This window comes from Penaeus vannamei, chromosome 1 (genome assembly GCF_042767895.1).
Source record: "Penaeus vannamei isolate JL-2024 chromosome 1, ASM4276789v1, whole genome shotgun sequence".
Lineage (NCBI taxonomy): Eukaryota > Metazoa > Arthropoda > Malacostraca > Decapoda > Penaeidae > Penaeus > Penaeus vannamei.
This window is the reverse complement of record NC_091549.1, coordinates 21,711,926-21,721,466: the sequence shown is the minus strand read 5'-3', so window position 1 is coordinate 21,721,466 and position 9,541 is coordinate 21,711,926. Positions and strand designations below refer to the sequence as shown.

At 41.4% G+C, this 9,541-nt stretch overlaps 1 pseudogene; it reads left to right on the top strand.

Moving 5' to 3' along the window:
* The window catches only part of LOC138862697 (uncharacterized), a 6,172-nt pseudogene extending 4,689 nt beyond the window's left edge, over positions 1–1,483 (top strand).
* Positions 1,484–9,541: the final 8,058 nt, after the last annotated feature.

Here is a 9,541-nt window from a genome sequence, read left to right as displayed (position 1 = left end):
GGGGGACATGACCTTCCAGGTGGGAAGCTCTTGTCTCTCAATGCCATACTGCAGGAATTGGCAGCTGACACAAGTTCTCTACAGTCAGTCCCAGGTGGAAGAAAAAACATGTTTTTTATTATTGACAACTCAGCGCCGAGAACGTGGGTTGAGGAGTGAGTTTGCAGATGATTGTGGTGCATGGATTAGTAGCCCATCTCCAACCCAGTTCCTGATTTCACAACCTAATGGGAAGCTCACGCCTGTAGTCCGCAGAGACAATGTGTACTATAGAGAGAGAATGGTGAAAAGGAAGAGAATCTATGTACCCATCGACCCACAACCTTCAGAGGACCATATTATCAAGCTCCATAGGAATTACAACACGTCAAAAGCCTGCTCTACCTACAAAAGGCGAATTTCTTGGGTAGGAAACCATGGTGACAACAAAACCTGTGTAGAGTACATTGGCACATTCCCTGGCGCTCAACTTCATGGAAATGCAGACTTCGGTTGAGAAATATGTAAGAACTCCAGGCCACGTACTGGAAAAGATGGGGCAGGAATGTGAAAATGCAAAGCCTCTTGCTGTGTACAATAAACTAAGAACGCAAAATGTGAATCAGACATGCCACGAGACTTACCGCAAGTGCAAGAAAAGAAAAAGATGAAAAAAAAAAAAAAAAAAAAAAAAAACAGCGAGAAGAAACAGCCCCCTGGACTCCAAACACAGGAAAGGATTTAGCCACCAACATACTTTATTTAGAAAACAAATTGCACCAGTCTTCCTTTATCCAGGAGATCAAACATAAAAAAGGACATGTTCCAGCCATTGTACTATTCACAAGTGATCAAATGAGAGACCTTCAGCGATTCTGTTGTTCAGGCCCAGCACCCGAGTCAACCGTAATGTGTGTGGATAAAACATATAACCTTGGAAGTCTACATGTTACACCCACTGTCTTCAAACACTTGGGTCTATTCAGAAAAAAAAACACCAGTATTCATCCTTTGTATCTGGGACCTATATCAATCCATGGAAATTCGAACTTTCAGACTTTAAGCTATTTCTTTTTAACACAGAATTGGCAGGCAGAAGTGGGTAGCCAGTGTTTGGAAGTGATGCAGAAACAGCACTTTGTCAAGCCATGTACCATGCTTTTCCAGCTTCCCCAAGGATTTCTTGTGAGCGTCATCTCAGGTGCGCCTATAATCAGATAAAAGGTTCTGAATCTTGCCTTTTGCTTATACTTATTGTTTATTACTTTATAACCAAATAATTGATGATATGTCTTTCTGTTTCAGAAACAATGCCTTAGCTTACATACGGGGCAAGGTTGGCCTTAGCACCAAAGAGCATGACAGATTCCTGACTGCCATCTTTGGTCCAACCGGTGTGACCCATTCTACCAGCGAGGTCATTTATGAAGTCCGAACAGAGAAAGTGGATGCTATCATTCAGGAGACAGCCCCGGCTTCATGTCCTACTTTGAGAGCACCATGAAGCCGCTGCTTAACAAAAACATTAAATGTGTGCTAAACAGACCAGAAGTGCCCGCAGGCTGGACAATAATGCTGAATCAATGAACCATGTCTTAAAAATGGCCATTGACTGGAAACCGCAATCCATACCAGGGTTAGGGGACAGCTTGCGAGATGTTATCAAAGGACATTACATAGATGTTGAGCGAGGCTTTATTGTCGTGAGAATTATCGGCTGTCATCTAAACTTTCCAAATTCCAAACATCACCAGCAGTTTGGGCCAACAAATCTGAACAGCAAAGAGAACTTTGGTGGGGCCTGTTTATGAAAGCTGCGTTGCCAGTGACAGACACTCCATCTACATCTGCTGATGGGGGCCTCACAGTCTTGACGGCACCAGGTGGCAAAATGCCTTGTCAAACTAAGCGCAAGAGAAATGCAAAAACAAGAATTGTTAGTGGCAAACGACCATGCACGAGGGAAACTGATAGTGATTAAATAACTCAACAGATAATGAACATACCGTAGTCTACTTGATACATTTCATGAGCAAGGCAGACTTATCTGATAATCTCACACTGTATATCAGCAGTTTCCAACTTTGGATAGAATTTAGGTTGCACTGACTGCATTGTATTTACATTTACAATTTCAATAAATAATTGATTGCATGTTGGGAACAACTGTGTTTTTCCAATTCTGCCTGTAGGCCTAAGTGTAGCTGGTATAGTTTCATGGCATAGTTTTATTAAGTGCTGGTTCTTTCTGCAGCCCATCTTGCCCCTTCTCCAATCCAAGTACAGTGGTCCTGAAAGACAGTTCAGAACGACAGTAAATATGATTGAGTTTGATTGAGCTTGAAGTAAATCACCAGGTGACGGCATGGAGCCAATCTATTGGTTGGTACTCACAGTAGTGTTGCTTGTGCTCGCTACGTAGCAGCAGCTCTCCCACAGGCCGTGGGCCCATCTATTATCGGCCATACTTTGAAATCTCTGGCAAAATTACAGTTAATCCTCTCTGGGTATTTGGATACGGTTCAAGAGAGGACGCCTGCATGTGTATCTGAAGGTTTGGACACAAAAACGACCTCATACCATTTCGTATACGGCATTCCATTTCGTGAAATAAATTTACATTACGTGTTGTCCCCAGACCCGTTTCAACATCCAACATCACCTCGCGATATTCACTCTCAAAGGTAATACAATCTTAAACAGTATGAGTAGCTCCAAATCTATCAGTTTCATTAATATCAGCACATGCTGCACCCACAACACACCAACCAAGACTTGTCTTCCACCCAAAGTGCTCATCACCTCCACAATCTCCAAAGGTCGCATTGAGGGAAATAACCACTCAAAAGTCCAATCTCTTCATAAATCTGAGGAATGTTAATGTGGGAGAAATGTGGCCATTTGCTAACACCATCAGCAGTGGGTATTATTTCCCCGCTTGCACGGAACAGAGTCCCACAGACAGCAGGAAGAAATTCATATATACGAACCATTTGCTACACTTTTTATCTCCAAACCCTTAACAGCCATAGTGGGAACATTCACACTCACTCAAAGTTGTCAAGTCCAATTAAATTTAATGACTAGACATATTAAGCATCATCATGTTACAAAATTGGTGTTGGATTGAGTGTTAAGAAGTGCATAGACCAAAACCTCAGTATTGCTAGATGAATGGTGCAACATAACATGTAGTATCGTGCTTTTAATGGTTGATTCACTATTAGCAAGATTAACATTTTCAGGTGTGGTAACTGTTAGTATTATACTGCTAAGTATAGTCATGAAGTAGAGTGCCTTTTAGAGCAAACTGCACAAACATGCCTATTTCTACACTCCTTGCTATGTCTACATGTGAAACAGCCAAAGTACATGTTCCTTTCACGAATACATGACTTTCTATCACCCAAATTCATGCTACTAAAAACTGAACATTTAGTCATCTTATGCTCTCCATCACAAATGGGACAGCCCCTTAGTTCTGCCTTTGATTCTCGATTTTTGATTTACAAATGAATGTGAATTAACCATGTGAACTTGAGCTTGAATATGCGTATCTGACCTTGATGAACAGAACTTGTTTACACTGGAGGAATGAATCACTGATGTGTGATGAGACCATAATGCATGCTATTTTAGCTTTGTCCTTAATGAAGTGCGAAAAATCATCAAAATTAGGGAAAACGCCATCTTAATACATTACAATTTCTATCCAATTGTTTACTAACCTAGCTGGAATCTTATTTTCAAACTCATCACTCAAAATATCCAAAGATTTGTAGAATTTCTTGGCAACACATATCTGAGCCAAAAAGTCTGCACATCTCTGGAGTGGAGAGAACAGCTTTCCAATTTCTTACAAAAAACAGCTGCTACTAAAGATGGATTACCAAACCTTTTTTCAAGTATATCAAGTGTAGTTTTATATGATTTGTCAGGACAAAGGAATAAGGCTTCAATAGCACTTTGAGCTTGTGTACTATTCTAAGTGAAACATCTTTTCATCAAAACCAATATTATATTTCCCAACAAGATTTAGCCATTGATAGAGCTACATCTGAACAGCCTCAACTTCTTCAAAGTATTTATCACTAGCCACAATTTCTGATTCATCAACAAGCATATCATGATACTTATGTGCTTGCATATAGTCATGAAAAATACACTTAATTAGATGAAATTCCTCTACAACTACATAATGATCATTCATAAGCCCTCTAAGTTCATTAACTCTTTTTGTGACCTGTCTTTTTTATTGAACGAACCTTGAGGCTCTCTTCCATTGATGCCATAACTGTATACTAACAATGCTCTTTACACACACCCAAGTTTCAAGTGGTAAATTACGTCACAACTGATTTGGTCTTACAATGTAGGCGTGCATTGGTAGACCTCATTCCATGAGAACAGAAGTATGAACACCAGTCGCTAGAGGTTCACTGGGGTCTTCAACCAGTCCATAAAGTTCACTATTGCTGCCTCTGCCTAGGGGAGTAACAAAAAGTCTGACTGCTGTCGTTTATTAGCGTGAACTGAAATAATTAAGAACATAAATATAAAATAATAGAAAATCTAATACACATCAACACAGTCAATTTAACTGAAATGGAGCCTAATTTATCTCAAGAACAAAGGAAACAGGTAATTGTCACCGATAGCAATGCACCCTCCCTAGGAGGAAAAAGTTTTATACAGCAAATTCAATGATTTCGTCATTGTATCTTCAATGAATGAATCGTTGAGGAGATCGTGTACCATTTCTCAATCGACGATCTTGATTTGATAGTATATCAGGGATATTATGTAACTGCCATATTTGAAAATTTACAAACTGAAGCGCCAAAAACTCTGTAGGAACCCAACCCACCTGTCGGCAAAATCTATGGGAATTCACATGATCCAAACGTACTGACCAATAAACCAACCTCATTTAACAATTTAAGTTGCCATGACTAGGCATACCTTTCGGGCATTGCCTAAGGGGAGGGTTGATGGGGGGGCTCTACCCCCAGGAGACATTCTCTTCACCTCGGTATGTACACCCAACAACAAAAGTGATGTCGCTTGGAAAGATCTTGCCGATCTTGCCCTTCTTGCCTTGAAAGGTGGCCCACGTTCAAACAACCTGAACATAATTAGGAAAGGGGGGGGGGTGGGGGGGAGGATTTAGATTCGCTAGGCAAAGCAAGGAGTGAGTTCGGCTATGTTTCAGTCCCATCTTATCGAGGCTAGTGTCTGCACCCCTCATCTGTCCTTCTCACTCACTCCCCCCCCCCCCTTCTCTCTCTCTGCCATGACTAGGCATACCCTACGGGCATTGCCTAAAGGGAAGGTTGATGGGGGGCTCTACCCCTTCAGGAAACATTCTCTTCACCTCAGTATGTACACCCAACATCAAAAGCGATGTCGCCTCGCCAGACCTGGGGCCGGATTCTCAAACGCGTTAAGGCGCCTAAACTTCCGGCCAGCGATCTTACGGCCCATGCACAGAGCAAGGAACCCGCCATATTGGCGCGAGTTAAGGCGCCCTCGGTGAAGGCAGGGGGAAAACAGCCTTAGCGAGTTACGGCGAAGCATAAATGACATTTTTCAGCCCTAGAACAATTAATACATTACAATTTGTAATTTACTCAATTATAGTGTCATTAGGTGTACATAAACCAATTGTGAACTACTAGATAAGACAACAAGTGTAGTATTACAACATAATGCTGATTTGCTTTTCACGATAGATGGAACCACACACCGTTTTTGGGTGAATATAATAATTTTGTAATAGCTTTCGTTGTGTTCCGACCGAAAAGCGCTCATTTCCTTCGCAAACGGAGTATACCTACGATATCGGTCCCGATAGCTGGGGAGGGCATGATACATATCACTTAATTTGGGGGGAAATTTCGAGATATATCGGTAGAATACTAGCAAACACAGTATATTGACATTTCTTTTGCCACGTGATGAACTATTCCATATCTGATTGGTTCTACTGAGTGTCTATGTTCACATCACGTTCACGCTCGAATCTATATGCTCATATGATTTCCCTTGCCCACGTCATCCGCTACAAATCTGTCTGATTTTCCGTCACTCTTAACGACTTTTTGTCATTCGTCGCGGCGTAGGAGCCGTACGCTTACTGCGGCTCCTGGAAATCGTGTTTCATACCCTCTGTAACACCGTTATTATCAATTTGCGCAGAAAATGGTATAGAGGCAAATTCTTAGAATGATGTGTACTACCACGGGGTAAGGTCAGAATCATTAAATTAGGTGTGGGGTTGCGTTTTCAATAATGCCAATTTTGTTAAAAAGTTACATCATGTCACGGGCTGGACACAGCGTTGTGTTTACGAAATCAGCTGATTGGCATTTACGGCTTGTGATTGGTCAAGATACCCTAAGAACCGCCTGAAACGGCAGCTGTGATTGGCCACCGAAGATCCGACGCCTGAAGTGATTTGCGGCGCTGCGGGACTTAAGGCAGGGATAAGGCGCCTTAAGAAACGTTTGTGCATACGAAGCTACGTCCGAGATACGGCGCCTTTGACAGGCCTTAACTTAGGTCGCCGCAGGACGGTTGAGGCCTTCAGCGCGCCTTAAGGCTCTTTTGAGAATCTTGCCCTTCTTGCCTTGAAACGTGGCCCACGTTCAAACAACCTGAACATAGGAAAGGGGGGAGGGGGGATTTAGATTCGCTAGGCAAAGCAAGGAGTGAGTGTTTGGCTGTTTTTCTCATCTTATCGAGGCTAGTGTCTGCACACCCCCTCTGACCCTCTCACTCACTCCCCCCCCCCCTCTCTCTCTCACTCACACACATACACACTGTGAGTAATATTTGTAGGTGTGAATAATGTATCGTCTCAAATAGCGCCTCTTGAGCTACCAAACATTACTAAATGGCTTTGGCCGCAAAACGTTGAGGGTAATGTGGTGTAATGATATAGGTATCAATTCTCTTGTTTTCCTTTTATTTCGTTTGGGTGCTTCCTACGAACCACGTCCTCCAGTCGCGTTCATGGATCGCGGAGCAAGGTTTGGGTGGGGTCAGCTTGAGTGTGATGAGCCACTTGGCTCCGCCCCTAGCAATCATATACTTATAGAAAGTATTGATGTTTATTATATCAGCACTAAGTTTGAGATACAAATTGATTGAAAGTGCATCGTCAGTCAAACTAATTTATTATATTGTTTCCGAAACTGTTGGTGAAAATGAATTATGTTAAATGAAAAGCAGTGAATGTGTGCAGCGGTGCATTAATATAATGGTGTATATAGGATGCAGGTGTTAGGAAACTTATACTATCAACATATCTTTTAGTGTCAAAATATTAATTGACAGTCTTTAGACCTGGGCATATTGGACACTTCCCAGCAAATCCCTTTCCCGGTTCACGCTTGCTCACTCACCCCGCGAAGGGCCGATCCAAGCATCACTTTACCCAAGGGGAAATTCCCTTAGCCTTGACTACACGCCTTTATTTGTCGTTTCAGCGGCTGGTGTCCAACACCTTGTCGGTGTTTCCATGCAAACTATTCAAGAAACCCACTGTTTTCGATATCCGCCTTTTACATATTCATTTGGTAATTTTTGGTAATGAAATAATTGTATGCATTTGGAAATATAATGGCGTATGAACTAACATATCAAAAGTTTACCATTATCTAAATAGCGGATCCAGGTGATATAAGACGGAAAAGTGAGAGAGTAGCTGCTTAGGATAATGCAGAGACATATTTTAATATAGATCCTTTATATATGTATGGAGGATATTTCCGTCTGACGAATATTAATATGAATACAGTTCCAACAATGTTTATTTTTTATATATAGAAAATATGATAAGGAATTGAAATAACCGGATGTGATAATAATTCTTGATAATCATTTTCGAAATAATATACGGTAGGTTATTTCTTCAGGCAGCTTTCCAATATATCAATTTAACAACTAAACAGGAATAAAAGCGATCCTTCTCTCTCTCTTCATGTATATTTCAGTCATTATTGCGTTTATTCGCTTGATTTCCGTACTTTCCTACCTCCTCACATTCGAACCATCCTATGTCCTGGGTGTTTGAATGTGGGCCTCCTTTCAGGGCAAGAAGGGCATGATCTAGCCGAGCCCAGGCCTGGCGAGGCGTCACCGCTTTTGTTGCTGGCTGTACGGCAAGACAGAGCTGCGTTCACACCGTAAAATAATAAACCAAATACCTTTAATTCTGGAAACGTCAAACTTCCGTTCGCATCTTTCTACCACTTGGATTGCTTCCATTTTAATAACTTTTTTATTTTGGCATTTAGAGCTCTTGATGGGCCCAGATCTCAAACTTAATTAATAATGCATAGAACGCTGATAAGTACATAACACAAATATTTGCAGTTGGTTGCTGAGGGCGAGGGAAAGGATTAAGGTGTAAGTGGTAGTGTCGGTGTTTGAGAAGGTGCTTGCAGTGTTGTTTGTTTGTTTAGTTTGTCAGTGTAAGCATTGTGTTTTGTTTTCGATATGTTGGGGTAGCCTGTTCCAGTCACGTATGGTACATGGGAAGGAGGAGTGCTTGTAAGAGTCGGTGTTGGTGTGGTATGTGACGAATTTACTGGTATGTGAGTTCCTTGTGTTGTGTTGTCTGTGCTGCTTGTAAATATTCATGTTTGTTCATGTCTATAAAGTTGTTTGTGATCTTGTACATGACTGTAAGTCTGTGCTTGTTTTCGTGTCTCAAGCAGGTCCCTATTAATCTGTAGATATAAAACCAGGTTTGTGTGTGCAATTGTGTGTAATAAACCTGGCATCCCCTAGTGTTGACCTGTTCGAGCTTCTCAATGCTGTGCTTGATGTAAGGGTCCAATACAGCTGTACAGTACTCGAAGTGTTGGGCGCACGAGTGTATTATAAGCTTACGTATTTGACATCAGAAACCCCAGTGTTCTGTTTGCTCTGTTGATGATGTGGGTCTTGAAAGTAAGGTTGTAAGATGAATGCCAAGGTATTTATATGATGCTGTAGGTGTCAACTGTTGGTTGTGTAGGGTGTAAGTATAGTGTATTGGTGTACGAGATCTGATGAAGCGGAGAATTTTACATTTGTCAGGTCTGTAAGACATTTGTCACGATCTTTCCCACTGTTCCTGGGCATCTATGTCTTGCTGGAGGATTCTGCAGTCGTCTTCAGTTTTAGTAGGTCGAAACAAAAGACTGTCGCCAGAAAAATGTCTAGCAGAATAGTTAGGTGTCGAAAGTGGAAGGTCGTTATTGTTCAGGAAGAAAAGGCGTGTGTATAAATATGAAGGCGATGTATTGGTTAAAAAGAGTTGGTAAGAAACTAAAAACATAGTATGTGCTTTGTTTTTGTTAAAATCTAGAAGATTAAAAAGGTTAAAGTACATGTTCTTATGTGTTCCAGAGGAGGGTAGTGGAGGGGAGGGATGGGCGGAGCAGGTGAAAACATGTCCGTCCGCTACGGTATCCAGCAACCAACCTAGATATTAAACTAGGATAGTAAAAAAATTCAATTTCTTCTTCATTTTCGCTGTATATAGTCAAGAATAAACACTGAAACGCAACAT